General features: G+C 39.8%; 35 non-coding genes and 6 pseudogenes across 35 annotated transcripts; all 41 read left to right on the top strand.

Annotated features, from left to right (window-relative positions):
* Positions 1 to 142: 142 nt before the first annotated feature.
* Positions 143 to 261, top strand: LOC146016644 (5S ribosomal RNA). Its single transcript, XR_014449527.1, has one exon. It is a non-coding gene; the product is annotated as a 5S ribosomal RNA (ribosomal RNA).
* Positions 262 to 606: 345 nt separating this feature from the next.
* On the top strand, positions 607 to 725 carry LOC146014545 (5S ribosomal RNA). The gene has a single exon (XR_014447496.1). It is a non-coding gene; the product is annotated as a 5S ribosomal RNA (ribosomal RNA).
* Positions 726 to 1,070: 345 nt separating this feature from the next.
* Positions 1,071 to 1,189, top strand: LOC146013738 (5S ribosomal RNA). Its single transcript, XR_014446707.1, has one exon. It is a non-coding gene; the product is annotated as a 5S ribosomal RNA (ribosomal RNA).
* Positions 1,190 to 1,534: 345 nt separating this feature from the next.
* Positions 1,535 to 1,653, top strand: LOC146015743 (5S ribosomal RNA). Its single transcript, XR_014448655.1, has one exon. It is a non-coding gene; the product is annotated as a 5S ribosomal RNA (ribosomal RNA).
* A 345-nt stretch (positions 1,654 to 1,998) lies between these two features.
* On the top strand, positions 1,999 to 2,117 carry LOC146013740 (5S ribosomal RNA). The gene has a single exon (XR_014446709.1). It is a non-coding gene; the product is annotated as a 5S ribosomal RNA (ribosomal RNA).
* A 345-nt stretch (positions 2,118 to 2,462) lies between these two features.
* Positions 2,463 to 2,581, top strand: LOC146011275 (5S ribosomal RNA; annotated as a pseudogene).
* Positions 2,582 to 2,926: 345 nt separating this feature from the next.
* Positions 2,927 to 3,045, top strand: LOC146017310 (5S ribosomal RNA). The gene has a single exon (XR_014450188.1). It is a non-coding gene; the product is annotated as a 5S ribosomal RNA (ribosomal RNA).
* Positions 3,046 to 3,390: 345 nt separating this feature from the next.
* LOC146017030 (5S ribosomal RNA) lies at positions 3,391 to 3,509 on the top strand. The gene has a single exon (XR_014449906.1). It is a non-coding gene; the product is annotated as a 5S ribosomal RNA (ribosomal RNA).
* A 345-nt stretch (positions 3,510 to 3,854) lies between these two features.
* LOC146015585 (5S ribosomal RNA) lies at positions 3,855 to 3,973 on the top strand. The gene has a single exon (XR_014448502.1). It is a non-coding gene; the product is annotated as a 5S ribosomal RNA (ribosomal RNA).
* A 345-nt stretch (positions 3,974 to 4,318) lies between these two features.
* Positions 4,319 to 4,437, top strand: LOC146015128 (5S ribosomal RNA). The gene has a single exon (XR_014448058.1). It is a non-coding gene; the product is annotated as a 5S ribosomal RNA (ribosomal RNA).
* A 345-nt stretch (positions 4,438 to 4,782) lies between these two features.
* Positions 4,783 to 4,901, top strand: LOC146016923 (5S ribosomal RNA). The gene has a single exon (XR_014449802.1). It is a non-coding gene; the product is annotated as a 5S ribosomal RNA (ribosomal RNA).
* Positions 4,902 to 5,246: 345 nt separating this feature from the next.
* Positions 5,247 to 5,365, top strand: LOC146011658 (5S ribosomal RNA; annotated as a pseudogene).
* Positions 5,366 to 5,710: 345 nt separating this feature from the next.
* On the top strand, positions 5,711 to 5,829 carry LOC146015744 (5S ribosomal RNA). Its single transcript, XR_014448656.1, has one exon. It is a non-coding gene; the product is annotated as a 5S ribosomal RNA (ribosomal RNA).
* A 345-nt stretch (positions 5,830 to 6,174) lies between these two features.
* On the top strand, positions 6,175 to 6,293 carry LOC146013741 (5S ribosomal RNA). Its single transcript, XR_014446710.1, has one exon. It is a non-coding gene; the product is annotated as a 5S ribosomal RNA (ribosomal RNA).
* Positions 6,294 to 6,638: 345 nt separating this feature from the next.
* On the top strand, positions 6,639 to 6,757 carry LOC146011276 (5S ribosomal RNA; annotated as a pseudogene).
* A 345-nt stretch (positions 6,758 to 7,102) lies between these two features.
* Positions 7,103 to 7,221, top strand: LOC146013742 (5S ribosomal RNA). The gene has a single exon (XR_014446711.1). It is a non-coding gene; the product is annotated as a 5S ribosomal RNA (ribosomal RNA).
* A 345-nt stretch (positions 7,222 to 7,566) lies between these two features.
* On the top strand, positions 7,567 to 7,685 carry LOC146015928 (5S ribosomal RNA). The gene has a single exon (XR_014448835.1). It is a non-coding gene; the product is annotated as a 5S ribosomal RNA (ribosomal RNA).
* A 344-nt stretch (positions 7,686 to 8,029) lies between these two features.
* On the top strand, positions 8,030 to 8,148 carry LOC146016585 (5S ribosomal RNA). The gene has a single exon (XR_014449472.1). It is a non-coding gene; the product is annotated as a 5S ribosomal RNA (ribosomal RNA).
* Positions 8,149 to 8,493: 345 nt separating this feature from the next.
* LOC146011028 (5S ribosomal RNA) lies at positions 8,494 to 8,612 on the top strand (annotated as a pseudogene).
* A 345-nt stretch (positions 8,613 to 8,957) lies between these two features.
* LOC146016617 (5S ribosomal RNA) lies at positions 8,958 to 9,076 on the top strand. The gene has a single exon (XR_014449502.1). It is a non-coding gene; the product is annotated as a 5S ribosomal RNA (ribosomal RNA).
* Positions 9,077 to 9,421: 345 nt separating this feature from the next.
* Positions 9,422 to 9,540, top strand: LOC146015456 (5S ribosomal RNA). Its single transcript, XR_014448377.1, has one exon. It is a non-coding gene; the product is annotated as a 5S ribosomal RNA (ribosomal RNA).
* A 345-nt stretch (positions 9,541 to 9,885) lies between these two features.
* On the top strand, positions 9,886 to 10,004 carry LOC146013743 (5S ribosomal RNA). Its single transcript, XR_014446712.1, has one exon. It is a non-coding gene; the product is annotated as a 5S ribosomal RNA (ribosomal RNA).
* Positions 10,005 to 10,348: 344 nt separating this feature from the next.
* Positions 10,349 to 10,467, top strand: LOC146013329 (5S ribosomal RNA). Its single transcript, XR_014446306.1, has one exon. It is a non-coding gene; the product is annotated as a 5S ribosomal RNA (ribosomal RNA).
* A 344-nt stretch (positions 10,468 to 10,811) lies between these two features.
* Positions 10,812 to 10,930, top strand: LOC146015929 (5S ribosomal RNA). Its single transcript, XR_014448836.1, has one exon. It is a non-coding gene; the product is annotated as a 5S ribosomal RNA (ribosomal RNA).
* Positions 10,931 to 11,274: 344 nt separating this feature from the next.
* LOC146015277 (5S ribosomal RNA) lies at positions 11,275 to 11,393 on the top strand. Its single transcript, XR_014448203.1, has one exon. It is a non-coding gene; the product is annotated as a 5S ribosomal RNA (ribosomal RNA).
* Positions 11,394 to 11,738: 345 nt separating this feature from the next.
* LOC146015930 (5S ribosomal RNA) lies at positions 11,739 to 11,857 on the top strand. The gene has a single exon (XR_014448837.1). It is a non-coding gene; the product is annotated as a 5S ribosomal RNA (ribosomal RNA).
* Positions 11,858 to 12,202: 345 nt separating this feature from the next.
* On the top strand, positions 12,203 to 12,321 carry LOC146017163 (5S ribosomal RNA). The gene has a single exon (XR_014450036.1). It is a non-coding gene; the product is annotated as a 5S ribosomal RNA (ribosomal RNA).
* A 345-nt stretch (positions 12,322 to 12,666) lies between these two features.
* LOC146014964 (5S ribosomal RNA) lies at positions 12,667 to 12,785 on the top strand. The gene has a single exon (XR_014447902.1). It is a non-coding gene; the product is annotated as a 5S ribosomal RNA (ribosomal RNA).
* A 346-nt stretch (positions 12,786 to 13,131) lies between these two features.
* LOC146013744 (5S ribosomal RNA) lies at positions 13,132 to 13,250 on the top strand. The gene has a single exon (XR_014446713.1). It is a non-coding gene; the product is annotated as a 5S ribosomal RNA (ribosomal RNA).
* A 344-nt stretch (positions 13,251 to 13,594) lies between these two features.
* On the top strand, positions 13,595 to 13,713 carry LOC146013745 (5S ribosomal RNA). The gene has a single exon (XR_014446714.1). It is a non-coding gene; the product is annotated as a 5S ribosomal RNA (ribosomal RNA).
* A 345-nt stretch (positions 13,714 to 14,058) lies between these two features.
* On the top strand, positions 14,059 to 14,177 carry LOC146015931 (5S ribosomal RNA). Its single transcript, XR_014448838.1, has one exon. It is a non-coding gene; the product is annotated as a 5S ribosomal RNA (ribosomal RNA).
* A 344-nt stretch (positions 14,178 to 14,521) lies between these two features.
* On the top strand, positions 14,522 to 14,640 carry LOC146013746 (5S ribosomal RNA). Its single transcript, XR_014446715.1, has one exon. It is a non-coding gene; the product is annotated as a 5S ribosomal RNA (ribosomal RNA).
* Positions 14,641 to 14,985: 345 nt separating this feature from the next.
* On the top strand, positions 14,986 to 15,104 carry LOC146010852 (5S ribosomal RNA; annotated as a pseudogene).
* Positions 15,105 to 15,448: 344 nt separating this feature from the next.
* On the top strand, positions 15,449 to 15,567 carry LOC146013747 (5S ribosomal RNA). The gene has a single exon (XR_014446716.1). It is a non-coding gene; the product is annotated as a 5S ribosomal RNA (ribosomal RNA).
* Positions 15,568 to 15,912: 345 nt separating this feature from the next.
* On the top strand, positions 15,913 to 16,031 carry LOC146015932 (5S ribosomal RNA). The gene has a single exon (XR_014448839.1). It is a non-coding gene; the product is annotated as a 5S ribosomal RNA (ribosomal RNA).
* A 346-nt stretch (positions 16,032 to 16,377) lies between these two features.
* LOC146017164 (5S ribosomal RNA) lies at positions 16,378 to 16,496 on the top strand. Its single transcript, XR_014450037.1, has one exon. It is a non-coding gene; the product is annotated as a 5S ribosomal RNA (ribosomal RNA).
* A 345-nt stretch (positions 16,497 to 16,841) lies between these two features.
* Positions 16,842 to 16,960, top strand: LOC146016371 (5S ribosomal RNA). Its single transcript, XR_014449265.1, has one exon. It is a non-coding gene; the product is annotated as a 5S ribosomal RNA (ribosomal RNA).
* Positions 16,961 to 17,306: 346 nt separating this feature from the next.
* Positions 17,307 to 17,425, top strand: LOC146010904 (5S ribosomal RNA; annotated as a pseudogene).
* Positions 17,426 to 17,769: 344 nt separating this feature from the next.
* Positions 17,770 to 17,888, top strand: LOC146013748 (5S ribosomal RNA). Its single transcript, XR_014446717.1, has one exon. It is a non-coding gene; the product is annotated as a 5S ribosomal RNA (ribosomal RNA).
* A 345-nt stretch (positions 17,889 to 18,233) lies between these two features.
* On the top strand, positions 18,234 to 18,352 carry LOC146015933 (5S ribosomal RNA). The gene has a single exon (XR_014448840.1). It is a non-coding gene; the product is annotated as a 5S ribosomal RNA (ribosomal RNA).
* Positions 18,353 to 18,696: 344 nt separating this feature from the next.
* On the top strand, positions 18,697 to 18,815 carry LOC146013749 (5S ribosomal RNA). The gene has a single exon (XR_014446718.1). It is a non-coding gene; the product is annotated as a 5S ribosomal RNA (ribosomal RNA).
* Positions 18,816 to 19,049: the final 234 nt, after the last annotated feature.

Genomic DNA, 19,049 nt, shown 5'->3' on the forward strand with positions numbered 1-19,049 from the left:
CTCCCTGCTAATATCATGTCCTGTAGGTCTTTTTACATTACCAACACATGATTTTTTTCAGTAAGCCAATACAGTTAGGAAACTTTTTTATTAGCTTACCTGGTGATAGAAGTAGAAGAGGGCAAAAAAGTGCCTGTATCTCACCTACAGCAATACCACATTGGATAGGCCCAATCTCGTCTGATCTTGGAAGCTAAGCAGTGTTGGGCCTGGTTAGTACTTGGGTGGGAGACCACATGGGAACACCAGGTGCTGTAGATTTTTTCACATTACAGGCAAATTGTTTTTATTCTCTAGCTATTTAAATTGGAAACTTTTTCTTTTTATTGCCAGTACAGACATTTGGAAGAGGTCAAACAGACACAATAGCCATCACCTAAAGACTTACCACACTGTTTATGCCCAATTCCAACTGCTTTTGGCAGCTAAACAGTGTTGAGCCTGTTTAGTAGTTTAATTTAAGACCCCCTGCTAATATCATGTCCTGTAGGTCTTTTTACATTACCAACACATGATTTTTTTCAGTAAGCCAATACAGTTAGGAAACTTTTGTATTAGCTTACCTGGTGATAGAAGTAGAAGAGGGCAAAAAAGTGCCTTTAACTCACCTACAGCCATACCACATTGGATAGGCCCAATCTCGTCTGATCTTGGAAGCTAAGCAGTGTTGGGCCTGGTTAGTACTTGGGTGGGAGACCACATGGGAACACCAGGTGCTGTGGGTTTTTTCACATTACTGGCAAATTGTTTTTATTCTCTAGCTATTTAAATAGGAAACTTTTTCTTTTTATTGCCAGCACAGACATTTGGAAGAGGTCAAACAGACACAATAGCCATCACCTAAAGACTTACCACACTGTTTAGGCCCAATTCCAACTGCTTTTGGCAGCTAAACAGTGTTGAGCCTCTTTAGTAGTTTAATTTAAGACCCCCTGCTAATATCATGTCCTGTAGGTCTTTTTACATTACCAACACATGATTTTTTTCAGTAAGCCAATACAGTTAGGAAACTTTTGTATTAGCTTACCTGGTGATAGAAGTAGAAGCGGCCAAAAAAGTGCCTTTAACTCACCTACAGCCATACCACATTGGATAGGCCCAATCTCGTCTGATCTTGGAAGCTAAGCAGTGTTGGGCCTGGTTAGTACTTGGGTGGGAGACCACATGGGAACACCAGGTGCTGTAGGTTTTTTCACATTACTGGCAAATTGTTTTTATTCTCTAGCTATTTATATTGGAAACTTTTTCATTTTATTGCCAGCACAGACATTTGGAAGAGGTCAAACAGACACAATAGCCATCACCTAAAGACTTACCACAATGTTTAGGCTCAATTCCAACTGCTTTTGGCAGCTAAACAGTGTTGAGCCTCTTTTGTAGTTTAATTTAAGACCCCCTGCTAATATCATGTCCTGTAGGTCTTTTTACATTACCAACACATGATTTTTTTCAGTAAGCCAATACAGTTAGGAAACTTTTGTATTAGCTTACCTGGTAATAGAAGTAGAAGAGGGCAAAAAAGTGGCTTTAACTCACCTACAGCCATACCACATTGGATAGGCCCAATCTCGTCTGCTCTTGGAAGCTAAGCAGTGTTGGGCCTGGTTAGTACTTGGGTGGGAGACCACATGGGAACACCAGGTGCTGTAGGTTTTTTCACATTACTGGCAAATTGTTTTTATTCTCTAGCTATTTAAATTGGAAACTTTTTCTTTTTATTGACAGCACAGACATTTGGAAGAGGTCAAACAGACACAATAGCCATCACCTAAAGACTTACCACACTGTTTAGGCCCAATTCCAACTGCTTTTGGCAGCTAAACAGTGTTGAGCCTCTTTAGTAGTTTAATTTAAGACCCCCTGCTAATATCATGTCCTGTAGGTCTTTTTACATTACCAACACATGATTTTTTTCAGTAAGCCAATACAGTTAGGAAACTTTTTTATTAGCTTACCTGGTAAAAGAAGTAGAAGAGGGCAAAAAAGTGCCTGTATTTCACCTACAGCCATACCACATTGGATAGGCCCAATCTCGTCTGATCTTGGAAGCTAAGCAGTGTTGGGCCTGGTTAGTACTTGGGTGGGAGACCACATGGGAACACCAGGTGCTGTAGGTTTTTTCACATTACAGGCAAACTGTTTTTATTCTCTAGCTATTTAAATTGGAAACTTTTTCTTTTTATTGCCAGTACAGACATTTGGAAGAGGTCAAACAGACACAATAGCCATCACATAAAGACTTACCACACTGTTTAGGCCCAATTCCAACTGCTTTTGGCAGCTAAACAGTGTTGAGCCCCTTTAGTAGTTTAATTTAAGACCCCCTGCTAATATCATGTCCTGTAGGTCTTTTTACATTACCAACACATGATTTTTTTCAGTAAGCCAATACAGTTAGGAAACTTTTTTATTAGCTTACCAGGTGATAGAAGTAGAAGAGGGCAAAAAAGTGCCTGTATTTCACCTACAGCCATACCACATTGGATAGGCCCAATCTCGTTTGTTCTTGGAAGCTAAGCAGTGTTGGGCCTGGTTAGTACTTGGGTAAGAGACCACATGGGAACACCAGGTGCTGTAGGTTTTTTCACATTACAGGCAAATTGTTTTTATTCTCTAGCTATTTATATTGGAAACTTTTTCTTTTTATTGCCAGCACAGACATTTGGAAGAGGTCAAACAGACACAATAGCCATCACCTAAAGACTTACCACACTGTTTAGGCTCAATTCCAACTGCTTTTGGCAGCTAAACAGTGTTGAGCCTCTTTTGTAGTTTAATTTAAGACCCCCTGCTAATATCATGTCCTGTAGGTCTTTTTACATTACCAACACATGACTTTTTTCAGTAAGCCAATACAGTTAGGAAACTTTTGTATTAGCTTACCTGGTGATAGAAGTAGAAGAGGGCAAAAAAGTGCCTTTAACTCGCCTACAGCCATACCACATTGGATAGGCCCAATCTCGTCTGATCTTGGAAGCTAAGCAGTGTTGGGCCTGGTTAGTACTTGGGTGGGAGACCACATGGGAACACCAGGTGCTTTAGGTTTTTTCACATTACTGGCAAATTGTTTTTATTCTCTAGCTATTTAAATTTGAAACTTTTTCTTTTTATTGCCAGCACAGACATTTGGAAGAGGTCAAACAGACACAATAGCCATCACCTAAAGACTTACCTCACTGTTTAGGCCCAATTCCAACTGCTTTTGGCAGCTAAACAGTGTTGAGCCTCTTTAGTAGTTTAATTTAAGACCCCCTGCTAATATCATGTCCTGTAGGTCTTTTTACATTACCAACACATGATTTTTTTCAGTAAGCCAATACAGTTAGGAAACTTTTTTATTAGCTTACCTGGTGATAGAAGTAGAAGAGGGCAAAAAAGTGCCTGTATCTCAACTACAGCCATACCACATTGGATAGGCCCAATCTCGTCTGAACTTGGAAGCTAAGCAGTTTTGGGCCTGGTTAGTACTTGGGTGGGAGACCACATGGGAACACCAGGTGCTGTAGGTTTTTTCACATTACAGGCAAATTGTTTTTATTCTCTAGCTATTTAAATTGGAAACTTTTTATTTTTATTGCCAGTACAGACATTTGGAAGAGGTCAAACAGACACAATAGCCATCACCTAAAGACTTACCACACTGTTTAGGCCCAATTCCAACTGCTTTTGGCAGCTAAACAGTGTTGGGCCTCTTTAGTAGTTTAATATAAGACTCCCTGCTAATATCATGTCCTGTAGGTCTTTTTACATTACCAACACATGATTTTTTTCAGTAAGCCAATACAGTTAGGAAACTTTTTTATTAGCTTACCTGGTGATAGAAGTAGAAGAGGGCAAAAAAGTGCCTGTATTTCAGCTACAGCCATACCACATTGGATAGGCCCAATCTCGTCTGATCTTGGAAGCTAAGCAGTGTTGGGCCTGGTTAGTACTTGGGTGGGAGACCACATGGGAACACCAGGTGCTGTAGGTTTTTTCACATTACAGGCAAATTGTTTTTATTCTCTAGCTATTTAAATTGGAAACTTTTTCTTTTTATTGCCAGTACAGATATTTGGAAGAGGTCAAACAGACACAATAGCCATCACCTAAAGACTTACCACACTGTTTAGGCCCAATTCCAACTGCTTTTGGCAGCTAAACAGTGTTGAGCCTCTTTAGTAGTTTAATTTGAGACCTCCTGCTAATATCATGTCCTGTAGGTCTTTTTACATTACCAACACATGATTTTTTTCAGTAAGCCAATACAGTTAGGAAACTTTTGTATTAGCTTACCTGGTGATAGAAGTAGAAGAGGGCAAAAAAGTGAACTTAACTCACCTACAGCCATACCACATTGGATAGGCCCAATCTCGTCTGATCTTGGAAGCTAAGCAGTGTTGGGCCTGGTTAGTACTTGGGTGGGAGACCACATGGGAACACCAGGTGCTGTAGGATTTTTCACATTACTGGCAAATTGTTTTTATTCTCTAGCTATTTATATTGGAAACTTTTTCATTTTATTGCCAGCACAGACATTTGGAAGAGGTCAAACAGACACAATAGCCATCACCTAAAGACTTACCACACTGTTTAGGCTCAATTCCAACTGCTTTTGGCAGCTAAACAGTGTTGAGCCTCTTTTGTAGTTTAATTTAAGACCCCCTGCTAATATCATGTCCTGTAGGTCTTTTTACATTACCAACACATGATTTTTTTCCGTAAGCCAATACAGTTAGGAAACTTTTGTATTAGCTTACCTGGTGATAGAAGTAGAAGAGGGCAAAAAAGTGCCTGCATCTCACCTACAGCCATACCACATTGGATAGGCCCAATCTCGTCTGATCTTGGATGCTAAGCAGTGTTGGGCCTGGTTAGTACTTGGGTGGGAGACCACATGGGAACACCAGGTACTGTAGGTTTTTTCACATTACTGGCAAATTCTTTTTATTCTCTAGCTATTTAAATTGGGAACTTTTTCTTTTTATTGCCAGTACAGACATTTGGAAGAGGTCAAACAGACACAATAGCCATCACCTAAAGACTTACCACACTGTTTAGGCCCAATTCCAACTGCTTTTGGCAGCTAAACAGTGTTGAGCCTCTTTAGTAGTTTAATTTAAGACCCCCTGCTAATATCATGTCCTGTAGGTCTTTTTACATTACCAACACATGATTTTTTTCAGTAAGCCAATACAGTTAGGAAACTTTTGTATTAGCTTACCTGGTGTTAGAAGTAGAAGAGGGCAAAAAAGTGAATTTAACTCACCTACAACCATACCACATTGGATAGGCCCAATCTCGTCTAATCTTGGAAGCTAAGCAGTGTTGAACCTAGTTAGTACTTGGGTGGGAGACCACATGGGACCACCAGGTGCTGTAGGTTTTTTCACATTACTGGCAAATTGTTTTTATTCTCTAGCTATTTATATTGGAAACTTTTTCATTTTATTGCCAGCACAGACATTTGGAAGAGGTCAAACAGACACAATAGCCATCACCTAAAGACTTACCACAATGTTTAGGCTCAATTCCAACTGCTTTTGGCAGCTAAACAGTGTTGAGCCTCTTTTGTAGTTTAATTTAAGACCCCCTGCTAATATCATGTCCTGTAGGTCTTTTTACATTACCAACACATGATTTTTTTCAGTAAGCCAATACAGTTAGGAAACTTTTGTATTAGCTTACCTGGTAATAGAAGTAGAAGAGGGCAAAAAAGTGGCTTTAACTCACCTACAGCCATACCACATTGGATAGGCCCAATCTCGTCTGCTCTTGGAAGCTAAGCAGTGTTGGGCCTGGTTAGTACTTGGGTGGGAGACCACATGGGAACACCAGGTGCTGTAGGTTTTTTCACATTACTGGCAAATTGTTTTTATTCTCTAGCTATTTAAATTGGAAACTTTTTCTTTTTATTGACAGCACAGACATTTGGAAGAGGTCAAACAGACACAATAGCCATCACCTAAAGACTTACCACACTGTTTAGGCCCAATTCCAACTGCTTTTGGCAGCTAAACAGTGTTGAGCCTCTTTAGTAGTTTAATTTAAGACCCCCTGCTAATATCATGTCCTGTAGGTCTTTTTACATTACCAACACATGATTTTTTTCAGTAAGCCAATACAGTTAGGAAACTTTTTTATTAGCTTACCTGGTAAAAGAAGTAGAAGAGGGCAAAAAAGTGCCTGTATTTCACCTACAGCCATACCACATTGGATAGGCCCAATCTCGTCTGATCTTGGAAGCTAAGCAGTGTTGGGCCTGGTTAGTACTTGGGTGGGAGACCACATGGGAACACCAGGTGCTGTAGGTTTTTTCACATTACAGGCAAATTGTTTTTATTCTCTAGCTATTTAAATTGGAAACTTTTTCTTTTTATTGCCAGTACAGACATTTGGAAGAGGTCAAACAGACACAATAGCCATCACATAAAGACTTACCACACTGTTTAGGCCCAATTCCAACTGCTTTTGGCAGCTAAACAGTGTTGAGCCCCTTTAGTAGTTTAATTTAAGACCCCCTGCTAATATCATGTCCTGTAGGTCTTTTTACATTACCAACACATGATTTTTTTCAGTAAGCCAATACAGTTAGGAAACTTTTTTATTAGCTTACCAGGTGATAGAAGTAGAAGAGGGCAAAAAAGTGCCTGTATTTCACCTACAGCCATACCACATTGGATAGGCCCAATCTCGTTTGTTCTTGGAAGCTAAGCAGTGTTGGGCCTGGTTAGTACTTGGGTAAGAGACCACATGGGAACACCAGGTGCTGTAGGTTTTTTCACATTACAGGCAAATTGTTTTTATTCTCTAGCTATTTATATTGGAAACTTTTTCTTTTTATTGCCAGCACAGACATTTGGAAGAGATCAAACAGACACAATAGCCATCACCTAAAGACTTACCACACTGTTTAGGCTCAATTCCAACTGCTTTTGGCAGCTAAACAGTGTTGAGCCTCTTTTGTAGTTTAATTTAAGACCCCCTGCTAATATCATGTCCTGTAGGTCTTTTTACATTACCAACACATGACTTTTTTCAGTAAGCCAATACAGTTAGGAAACTTTTGTATTAGCTTACCTGGTGATAGAAGTAGAAGAGGGCAAAAAAGTGCCTTTAACTCACCTACAGCCATACCACATTGGATAGGCCCAATCTCGTCTGATCTTGGAAGCTAAGCAGTGTTGGGCCTGGTTAGTACTTGGGTGGGAGACCACATGGGAACACCAGGTGCTGTAGGTTTTTTCACATTACTGGCAAATTGTTTTTATTCTCTAGCTATTTAAATTTGAAACTTTTTCTTTTTATTGCCAGCACAGACATTTGGAAGAGGTCAAACAGACACAATAGCCATCACCTAAAGACTTACCACACTGTTTAGGCTCAATTCCAACTGCTTTTGGCAGCTAAACAGTGTTGAGCCTCTTTAGTAGTTTAATTTAAGACCCCCTGCTAATATCATGTCCTGTAGGTCTTTTTACATTACCAACACATGATATTTTTCATTAAGCCAATACAGTTAGGAAACTTTTTTATTAGCTTACCTGGTGATAGAAGTAGAAGAGGGCAAAAAAGTGCCTGTATCTCACCTACAGCCATACCACATTGGATAGGCCCAATCTTGTCTGATCTTGGAAGCTAAGCAGTGTTGGGCCTGGTTAGTACTTGGGTGGGAGACCACATGGGAACACCAGGTGCTGTAGGTTTTTTCACATTACAGGCAAATTGTTTTTATTCTCTAGCTATTTAAATTGGAAACTTTTTCTTTTTATTGCCAGTACAGACATTTGGAAGAGGTCAAACAGACACAATAGCCATCACCTAAAGACTTACCACACTGTTTAGGCCCAATTCCAACTGCTTTTGGCAGCTAAACAGTGTTGAGCCTCTTTAGTAGTTTAATTTAAGACCCCTGCTAATATCATGTCCTGTAGGTCTTTTTACATTACCAACACATGATTTTTTTCAGTAAGCCAATACAGTTAGGAAACTTTTGTATTAGCTTACCTGGTGATAGAAGTAGAAGAGGGCAAAAAAGTGCCTGTATCTCACCTACAGCCATACCACATTGGATAGGCCCAATCTCGTCTGATCTTGGAAGCTAAGCAGTGTTGGGCCCGGTTAGTACTTGGGTGGGAGACCACATGGGCACACCAGGTGCTGTAGGTTTTTTCACATTACAGGCAAATTGTTTTTATTCTCTAGCTATTTAAATTGGAAACTTTTTCTTTTTATTGCCAGCACAGACATTTGGAAGAGGTCAAACAGACACAATAGCCATCACATAAAGACTTACCACACTGTTTAGGCCCAATTCCAACTGCTTTTGGCAGCTAAACAGTGTTGAGCCTGTTTAGTAGTTTAATTTAAGACCCCCTGCTAATATCATGTCCTGTAGGTCTTTTTACATTACCAACACATGATTTTTTTCAGTAAGCCAATACAGTTAGGAAACTTTTTTATTAGCTTACCTGGTGATAGAAGTAGAAGAGGGCAAAAAAGTGCCTGTATCTCACCTACAGCCATACCACATTGGATAGGCCCAATCTCGTCTGATCTTGGAAGCTAAGCAGTGTTGGGCCTGGTTAGTACTTAAGTTGGAGACCACCTGGGAACACCAGGTGCTGTAGATTTTTTCACATTACTGGCAAATTATTTTTATTCTCTAGCTATTTAAATTGGAAACTTTTTCTTTTTATTGCCAGCACAGACATTTGGAAGAGGTCAAACAGACACACTAGCCATCACCTAAAGACTTACCACACTGTTTAGGCTCAATTCCAACTGCTTTTGGCAGCTAAACAGTGTTGAGCCTCTTTTGTAGTTTAATTTAAGACCCCCTGCTAATATCATGTCCTGTAGGTCTTTTTACTTTACCAACACATGATTTTTTTCAGTAAGCCAATACAGTTAGGAAACTTTTTTATTAGCTTACCTGGTGATAGAAGTAGAAGAGGGCAAAAAAGTGCCTGTATCTCACCTACAGCCATACCACATTGGATAGGCCCAATCTCGTCTGATCTTGGAAGCTAAGCAGTGTTGGGCCTGGTTAGTACTTGGGTGGGAGACCACCTGGGAACACCAGGTGCTGTAGGTTTTTTCACATTACTGGCAAATTATTTTTATTCTCTAGCTATTTAAATTGGAAACTTTTTCTTTTTATTGCCAGCACAGACATTTGGAAGAGGTCAAACAGACACAATAGCCATCACCTAAAGACTTACCACACTGTTTAGGCTCAATTCCAACTGCTTTTGGCAGCTAAACAGTGTTGAGCCTCTTTTGTAGTTTAATTTAAGACCCCCTGCTAATATCATGTCCTGTAGGTCTTTTTACTTTACCAACACATGATTTTTTTCAGTAAGCCAATACAGTTAGGAAACTTTTGTATTAGCTTACCTGGTGATAGAAGTAGAAGAGGGCAAAAAAGTGCCTGTATTTCACCTACAGCCATACCACATTGGATAGGCCCAATCTTGTCTGATCTTGGAAGCTAAGCAGTGTTGGGCCTGGTTAGTACTTGGGTGGGAGACCACCTGGGAACACCAGGTGCTGTAGGTTTTTTCACATTACTGGCAAATTGTTTTTATTCTCTAGCTATTTATATTGGAAACTTTTTCTTTTTATTGCCAGCACAGACATTTGGAAGAGGTCAAACAGACACACTAGCCATCACCTAAAGACTTACCACACTGTTTAGGCTCAATTCCAACTGCTTTTGGCAGCTAAATAGTGTTGAGCCTCTTTAGTAGTTTAATTTAAGACCCCCTGCTAATATCATGTCCTGTAGGTCTTTTTACATTACCAACACATGATTTTTTTCAGTAAGCCAATACAGTTAGGAAACTTTTTTATTAGCTTACCTGGTGATAGAAGTAGAAGAGGGCAAAAAAGTGCCTGTATCTCACCTACAGCCATACCACATTGGATAGGCCCAATCTCGTCTGATCTTGGAAGCTAAGCAGTGTTGGGCCTGGTTAGTACTTGGGTGGGAGACCACATGGGAACACCAGGTGCTGTAGGTTTTTTCACATTACAGGCAAATTGTTTTTATTCTCTAGCTATTTAAATTGGAAACTTTTTCTTTTTATTGCCAGTACAGACATTTGGAAGAGGTCAAACAGACACAATAGCCATCACCTAAAGACTTACCACACTGTTTAGGCCCAATTCCAACTGCTTTTGGCAGCTAAACAGAGTTGATCCTCTTTAGTAGTTTAATTTAAGACCCCCTGCTAATATCATGTCCTGTAGGTCTTTTTACATTACCAACACATGATTTTTTTCAGTAAGCCAATACAGTTAGGAAACTGTTTATTAGCTTACCTGGTGATAGAAGTAGAAGAGGGCAAAAAAGTGCCTGGTTCTCACCTACAGCCATACCACATTGGAAAGGCCCAATCTCGTCTGATCTTGGAAGCTAAGCAGTGTTGGGCCTGGTTAGTACTTGGGTGGGAGACCACATGGGAACACCAGGTGCTGTAGGTTTTTTCACATTACAGGCAAATTGTTTTTATTCTCTAGCTATTTAAATTGGAAACTTTTTCTTTTTATTGCCAGTACAGACATGTGGAAGAGGTAAACAGACACAATAGCCATCACCTAAAGACTTACCACACTGTTTAGGCCCAATTCCAACTGCTTTTGGCAGCTAAACAGTGTTGAGCCTCTTTAGTAGTTTAATTTAAGACCCCCTGCTAATATCATGTCCTGTAGGTCTTTTTACATTACCAACACATGATATTTTTCATTAAGCCAATACAGTTAGGAAACTTTTTTATTAGCTTACCTGGTGATAGAAGTAGAAGAGGGCAAAAAAGTGCCTGTATCTCACCTACAGCCATACCACATTGGATAGGCCCAATCTTGTCTGATCTTGGAAGCTAAGCAGTGTTGGGCCTGGTTAGTACTTGGGTGGGAGACCACATGGGAACACCAGGTGCTGTAGGTTTTTTCACATTACAGGCAAATTGTTTTTATTCTCTAGCTATTTAAATTGGAAACTTTTTCTTTTTATTGCCAGTACAGACATTTGGAAGAGGTCAAACAGACACAATAGCCATCACCTAAAGACTTACCACACTGTTTAGGCCCAATTCCAACTGCTTTTGGCAGCTAAACAGTGTTGAGCCTCTTTAGTAGTTTAATTTAAGACCCCTGCTAATATCATGTCCTGTAGGTCTTTTTACATTACCAACACATGATTTTTTTCAGTAAGCCAATACAGTTAGGAAACTTTTTTATTAGCTTACCTGGTGATAGAAGTAGAAGAGGGCAAAAAAGTGTCTGTATCTCACCTACAGCCATACCACATTGGATAGGCCCAATCTCGTCTGATCTTGGAAGCTAAGCAGTGTTGGGCCTGGTTAGTACTTGGGTGGGAGACTACATGGGAACACCAGGTGCTGTAGGTTTTTTCACATTACAGGCAAATTGTTTTTATTCTCTAGCTATTTAAATTGGAAACTTTTTCTTTTTATTGCCAGTACAGACATGTGGAAGAGGTCAAACAGACACAATAGCCATCACCTAAAGACTTACCACACTGTTTAGGCCCAATTCCAACTGCTTTTGGCAGCTAAACAGTGTTGAGCCTCTTTAGTAGTTTAATTTAAGACCCCCTGCTAATATCATGTCCTGTAGGTCTTTTTACATTACCAACACCTGATATTTTTCATTAAGCCAATACAGTTAGGAAACTTTTTTATTAGCTTACCTGGTGATAGAAGTAGAAGAGGGCAAAAAAGTGCCTGTATCTCACCTACAGCCATACCACATTGGATAGGCCCAATCTTGTCTGATCTTGGAAGCTAAGCAGTGTTGGGCCTGGTTAGTACTTGGGTGGGAGACCACATGGGAACACCAGGTGCTGTAGGTTTTTTCACATTACAGGCAAATTGTTTTTATTCTCTAGCTATTTAAATTGGAAACTTTTTCTTTTTATTGCCAGTACAGACATTTGGAAGAGGTCAAACAGACACAATAGCCATCACCTAAAGACTTACCACACTGTTTAGGCTCAATTCCAACTGCTTTTGGCAGCTAAACAGTGTTGAGCCTCTTTTGTAGTTTAATTTAAGACCCCCTGCTAATATCATGTCCTGTAGGTCTTTTTACATTACCAACACATGATTTTTTTCAGTAAGCCAATACAGTTAGGAAACTTTTTTATTAGCTTACCTGGTGATAGAAGTAGAAGAGGGCAAATAAGTGCCTGTATCTCACCTACAGCCATACCACATTGGATAGGCCCAATCTCATCTGAACTTATAAGCTAAGCAGTGTTGGGCCTGGTTAGTACTTGGGTGGGAGACCACATGGGAACACCAGGTGCTGTAGGTTTTTTCACATTACTGGCAAATTGTTTTTATTCTCTAGCTATTTATATTGGAAACTTTTTCATTTTATTGCCAGCACAGACATTTGGAAGAGGTCAAACAGACACAATAGCCATCACCTAAAGACTTACCACACTGTTTAGGCCCAATTCCAACTGCTTTTGGCAGCTAAACAGTGTTGAGCCTCTTTAGTAGTTTAATTTAAGACCCCCTGCTAATATCATGTCCTGTAGGTCTTTTTACATTACCAACACATGATTTTTTTCAGTAAGCCAATACAGTTAGGAAACTTTTGTATTAGCTTACCTGGTAATAGAAGTAGAAGAGGGCAAAAAAGTGGCTTTAACTCACCTACAGCCATTCCACATTGGATAGGCCCAATCTCGTCTGATCTTGGAAGCTAAGCAGTGTTGGGCCTGGTTAGTACTTGGGTGGGAGACCACATGGGAACACCAGGTGCTGTAGGTTTTTTCACATTACAGGCAAATTGTTTTTATTCTCTAGCTATTTAAATTGGAAACTTTTTCTTTTTATTGCCAGTACAGACATTTGGAAGAGGTCAAACAGACACAATAGCCATCACATAAAGACTTACCACACTGTTTAGGCCCAATTCCAACTGCTTTAGGCAGCTAAACAGTGTTGAGCCTGTTTAGTAGTTTAATTTAAGACCCCCTGCTAATATCATGTCCTGTAGGTCTTTTTACATTACCAACACATGATTTTTTTTAAGTAAGCCAATACAGTTAGGAAACTTTTTTATTAGCTTACCTGGTGATAGAAGTAGAAGAGGGCAAAAAAGTGCCTGTATCTCACCTACAGCCATACCACATTGGATAGGCCCAATCTCGTCTGATCTTGGAAGCTAAGCAGTGTTGGGCCTGGTTAGTACTTGGGTGGGAGACCACATGGGAACACCAGGTGCTGTAGGTTTTTTCACTTTACAGGCAAATTGTTTTTATTCTCTAGCTATTTAAATTGGAAACTTTTTTTTTTTATTGCCAGTACAGACATTTGGAAGAGGTCAAACAGACACAATAGCCATCACCTAAAGACTTACCACACTGTTTAGGCCCAATTCCAACTGCTTTTGGCAGCTAAACAGAGTTGATCCTCTTTAGTAGTTTAATTTAAGACCCCCTGCTAATATCATGTCCTGTAGGTCTTTTTACATTACCAACACATGATTTTTTTCAGTAAGCCAATACAGTTAGGAAACTGTTTATTAGCTTACCTGGTGATAGAAGTAGAAGAGGGCAAAAAAGTGCCTGTATCTCACCTACAGCCATACCACATTGGATAGGCCCAATCTCGTCTGATCTTGGAAGCTAAGCAGTGTTGGGCCTGGTTAGTACTTGGGTGGGAGACCACATGGGAACACCAGGTGCTGTAGGTTTTTTCACATTACAGGCAAATTGTTTTTATTCTCTAGCTATTTAAATTGGAAACTTTTTCTTTTTATTGCCAGTACAGACATGTGGAAGAGGTCAAACAGACACAATAGCCATCACCTAAAGACTTACCACACTGTTTAGGCCCAATTCCAACTGCTTTTGGCAGCTAAACAGTGTTGAGCCTCTTTAGTAGTTTAATTTAAGACCCCCTGCTAATATCATGTCCTGTAGGTCTTTTTACATTACCAACACATGATTTTTTTCATTAAGCCAATACAGTTAGGAAACTTTTTTATTAGCTTACCTGGTGATAGAAGTAGAAGAGGGCAAAAAAGTGCCTGTATCTCACCTACAGCCATACCACATTGGATAGGCCCAATCTTGTCTGATCTTGGAAGCTAAGCAGTGTTGGGCCTGGTTAGTACTTGGGTGGGAGACCACATGGGAACACCAGGTGCTGTAGGTTTTTTCACATTACAGGCAAATTGTTTTTATTCTCTAGCTATTTAAATTGGAAACTTTTTCTTTTTATTGCCAGTACAGACATTTGGAAGAGGTCAAACAGACACAATAGCCATCACCTAAAGACTTACCACACTGTTTAGGCCCAATTCCAACTGCTTTTGGCAGCTAAACAGTGTTGAGCCTCTTTAGTAGTTTAATTTAAGACCCCTGCTAATATCATGTCCTGTAGGTCTTTTTACATTACCAACACATGATTTTTTTCAGTAAGCCAATACAGTTAGGAAACTTTTTTATTAGCTTACCTGGTGATAGAAGTAGAAGAGGGCAAAAAAGTGCCTGTATCTCACCTACAGCCATACCACATTGGATAGGCCCAATCTCGTCTGATCTTGGAAGCTAAGCAGTGTTGGGCCTGGTTAGTACTTGGGTGGGAGACCACATGGGAACACCAGGTGCTGTAGGTTTTTTCACATTACAGGCAAATTGTTTTTATTCTCTAGCTATTTAAATTGGAAACTTTTTCTTTTTATTGCCAGCACAGACATTTGGAAGAGGTCAAACAGACACAATAGCCATCACCTAAAAACTTACCACACTGTTTAGGCTCAATTCCAACTGCTTTTGGCAGCTAAACAGTGTTGAGCCTCTTTTGTAGTTTAATTTAAGACCCCCTGCTAATATCATGTCCTGTAGGTCTTTTTACATTACCAACACATGATTTTTTTCAGTAAGCCAATACAGTTAGGAAACTTTTTTATTAGCTTACCTGGTGATAGAAGTAGAAAAGGGCAAATAAGTGCCTGTATCTCACCTACAGCCATACCACATTGGATAGGCCCAATCTCATCTGAATTTATAAGCTAAGCAGTGTTGGGCCTGGTTAGTACTTGGGTGGGAGACCACATGGGAACACCAGGTGCTGTAGGTTTTTTCACATTACTGGCAAATTGTTTTTATTCTCTAGCTATTTATATTGGAAACTTTTTCATTTTATTGCCAGCACAGACATTTGGAAGAGGTCAAACAGACACAATAGCCATCACCTAAAGACTTACCACACTGTTTAGGCCCAATTCCAACTGCTTTTGGCAGCTAAACAGAGTTGATCCTCTTTAGTAGTTTAATTTAAGACCCCCTGCTAATATCATGTCCTGTAGGTCTTTTTACATTACCAACACATGATTTTTTTCAGTAAGCCAATACAGTTAGGAAACTGTTTATTAGCTTACCTGGTGATAGAAGTAGAAGAGGGCAAAAAAGTGCCTGTATCTCACCTACAGCCATACCACATTGGATAGGCCCAATCTCGTCTGATCTTGGAAGCTAAGCAGTGTTGGGCCTGGTTAGTACTTGGGTGGGAGACCACATGGGAACACCAGGTGCTGTAGGTTTTTTCACATTACAGGCAAATTGTTTTTATTCTCTAGCTATTTAAATTGGAAACTTTTTTTTTTTATTGCCAGTACAGACATGTGGAAGAGGTCAAACAGACACAATAGCCATCACCTAAAGACTTACCACACTGTTTAGGCCCAATTCCAACTGCTTTTGGCAGCTAAACAGTGTTGAGCCTCTTTAGTAGTTTAATTTAAGACCCCCTGCTAATATCATGTCCTGTAGGTCTTTTTACATTACCAACACATGATTTTTTTCATTAAGCCAATACAGTTAGGAAACTTTTTTATTAGCTTACCTGGTGATAGAAGTAGAAGAGGGCAAAAAAGTGCCTGTATCTCACCTACAGCCATACCACATTGGATAGGCCCAATCTTGTCTGATCTTGGAAGCTAAGCAGTGTTGGGCCTGGTTAGTACTTGGGTGGGAGACCACATGGGAACACCAGGTGCTGTAGGTTTTTTCACATTACTGGCAAATTGTTTTTATTCTCTAGCTATTCAAATTGGAAACTTTTTTCTTTTTATTGCCAGTACAGACATTTGGAAGAGGTCAAACAGACACAATAGCCATCACCTAAAGACTTACCACACTGTTTAGGCTCAATTCCAACTGCTTTTGGCAGCTAAACAGTGTTGAGCCTCTTTTGTAGTTTAATTTAAGACCCCCTGCTAATATCATGTCCTGTAGGTCTTTTTACATTACCAACACATGATTTTTTTCAGTAAGCCAATACAGTTAGGAAACTTTTTTATTAGCTTACCTGGTGATAGAAGTAGAAAAGGGCAAATAAGTGCCTGTATCTCACCTACAGCCATACCACATTGGATAGGCCCAATCTCATCTGAACTTATAAGCTAAGCAGTGTTGGGCCTGGTTAGTACTTGGGTGGGAGACCACATGGGAACACCAGGTGCTGTAGGTTTTTTCACATTACTGGCAAATTGTTTTTATTCTCTAGCTATTTATATTGGAAACTTTTTCATTTTATTGCCAGCACAGACATTTGGAAGAGGTCAAACAGACACAATAGCCATCACCTAAAGACTTACCACAATGTTTAGGCTCAATTCCAACTGCTTTTGGCAGCTAAATAGTGTTGAGCCTCTTTTGTAGTTTAATTTAAGACCCCCTGCTAATATCATGTCCTGTAGGTCTTTTTACATTACCAACACATGATTTTTTTCAGTAAGCCAATACAGTTAGGAAACTTTTGTATTAGCTTACCTGGTAATAGAAGTAGAAGAGGGCAAAAAAGTGGCTTTAACTCACCTACAGCCATTCCACATTGGATAGGCCCAATCTCGTCTGATCTTGGAAGCTAAGCAATGTTGGTCCTGGTTAGTACTTGGGTGGGAGACCACATGGGAACACCAGGTGCTGTAGGTTTTTTCACATTACAGGCAAATTGTTTTTATTCTCTAGCTATTTAAATTGGAAACTTTTTCTTTTTATTGCCAGTACAGACATTTGGAAGAGGTCAAACAGACACAATAGCCATCACATAAAGACTTACCACACTGTTTAGGCCCAATTCCAACTGCTTTTGGCAGCTAAACAGTGTTGAGCCTGTTTAGTAGTTTAATTTAAGACCCCCTGCTAATATCATGTCCTGTAGGTCTTTTTACATTACCAACACATGATTTTTTTTAAGTAAGCCAATACAGTTAGGAAACTTTTTTATTAGCTTACCTGGTGATAGAAGTAGAAGAGGTCAAAAAAGTGCCTGTATCTCACCTACAGCCATACCACATTGGATAGGCCCAATCTCGTCTGATCTTAGAAGCTAAGCAGTGTTGGGGCTGGTTAGTACTTGGGTGGGAGACCACCTGGGAACACCAGGTGCTGTAGGTTTTTTCACATTACTGGCAAATTGTTTTTATTCTCTAGCTATTTAAATTGGAAACTTTTTCTTTTTATTGCCAGTACAGACATTTGGAAGAGGTCAAACAGACACAATAGCCATCACCTAAAGACTTACCACACTGTTTAGGCCCAATTCCAACTGCTTTTGGCAGCTAAACAGAGTTGATCCTCTTTAGTAGTTTAATTTAAGACCCCCTGCTAATATCATGTCCTGTAGGTCTTTTTACATTACCAACACATGATTTTGTTCAGTAAGCCAATACAGTTAGGAAACTGTTTATTAGCTTACCTGGTGATAGAAGTAGAAGAGGGCAAAAAAGTGCCTGTATCTCACCTACAGCCATACCACATTGGATAGGCCCAATCTCGTCTGATCTTGGAAGCTAAGCAGTGTTGGGCCTGGTTAGTACTTGGGTGGGAGACCACATGGGAACACCAGGTGCTGTAGGTTTTTTCACATTACAGGCAAATTGTTTTTATTCTCTAGCTATTTAAATTGGAAACTTTTTCTTTTTATTGCCAGTACAGACATGTGGAAGAGGTCAAACAGACACAATAGCCATCACCTAAAGACTTACCACACTGTTTAGGCCCAATTCCAACTGCTTTTGGCAGCTAAACAGTGTTGAGCCTCTTTAGTAGTTTAATTTAAGACCCCCTGCTAATATCATGTCCTGTAGGTCTTTTTACATTACCAACACATGATTTTTTTCATTAAGCCAATACAGTTAGGAAACTTTTTTATTAGCTTACCTGGTGATAGAAGTAGAAGAGGGCAAAAAAGTGCCTGTATCTCACCTACAGCCATACCACATTGGATAGGCCCAATCTTGTCTGATCTTGGAAGCTAAGCAGTGTTGGGCCTGGTTAGTACTTGGGTGGGAGACCACATGGGAACACCAGGTGCTGTAGGTTTTTTCACATTACAGGCAAATTGTTTTTATTCTCTAGCTATTTAAATTGGAAACTTTTTCTTTTTATTGCCAGTACAGACATTTGGAAGAGGTCAAACAGACACAATAGCCATCACCTAAAGACTTACCACACTGTTTAGGCCCAATTCCAACTGCTTTTGGCAGCTAAACAGTGTTGAGCCTCTTTAGTAGTTTAATTTAAGACCCCTGCTAATATCATGTCCTGTAGGTCTTTTTACATTACCAACACATGATTTTTTTCAGTAAGCCAATACAGTTAGGAAACTTTTTTATTAGCTTACCTGGTGATAGAAGTAGAAGAGGGCAAAAAAGTGCCTGTATCTCACCTACAGCCATACCACATTGGATAGGCCCAATCTCGTCTGATCTTGGAAGCTAAGCAGTGTTGGGCCTGGTTAGTACTTGGGTGGGAGACCACATGGGAACACCAGGTGCTGTAGGTTTTTTCACATTACAGGCAAATTGTTTTTATTCTCTAGCTATTTAAATTGGAAACTTTTTCTTTTTATTGCCAGCACAGACATTTGGAAGAGGTCAAACAGACACAATAGCCATCACCTAAAAACTTACCACACTGTTTAGGCTCAATTCCAACTGCTTTTGGCAGCTAAACAGTGTTGAGCCTCTTTTGTAGTTTAATTTAAGACCCCCTGCTAATATCATGTCCTGTAGGTCTT

This window comes from Crinia signifera, chromosome 6 (assembly GCF_055691185.1).
Source record: "Crinia signifera chromosome 6, ASM5569118v1, whole genome shotgun sequence".
Classification (NCBI taxonomy): Eukaryota; Metazoa; Chordata; class Amphibia; order Anura; family Myobatrachidae; genus Crinia; species Crinia signifera.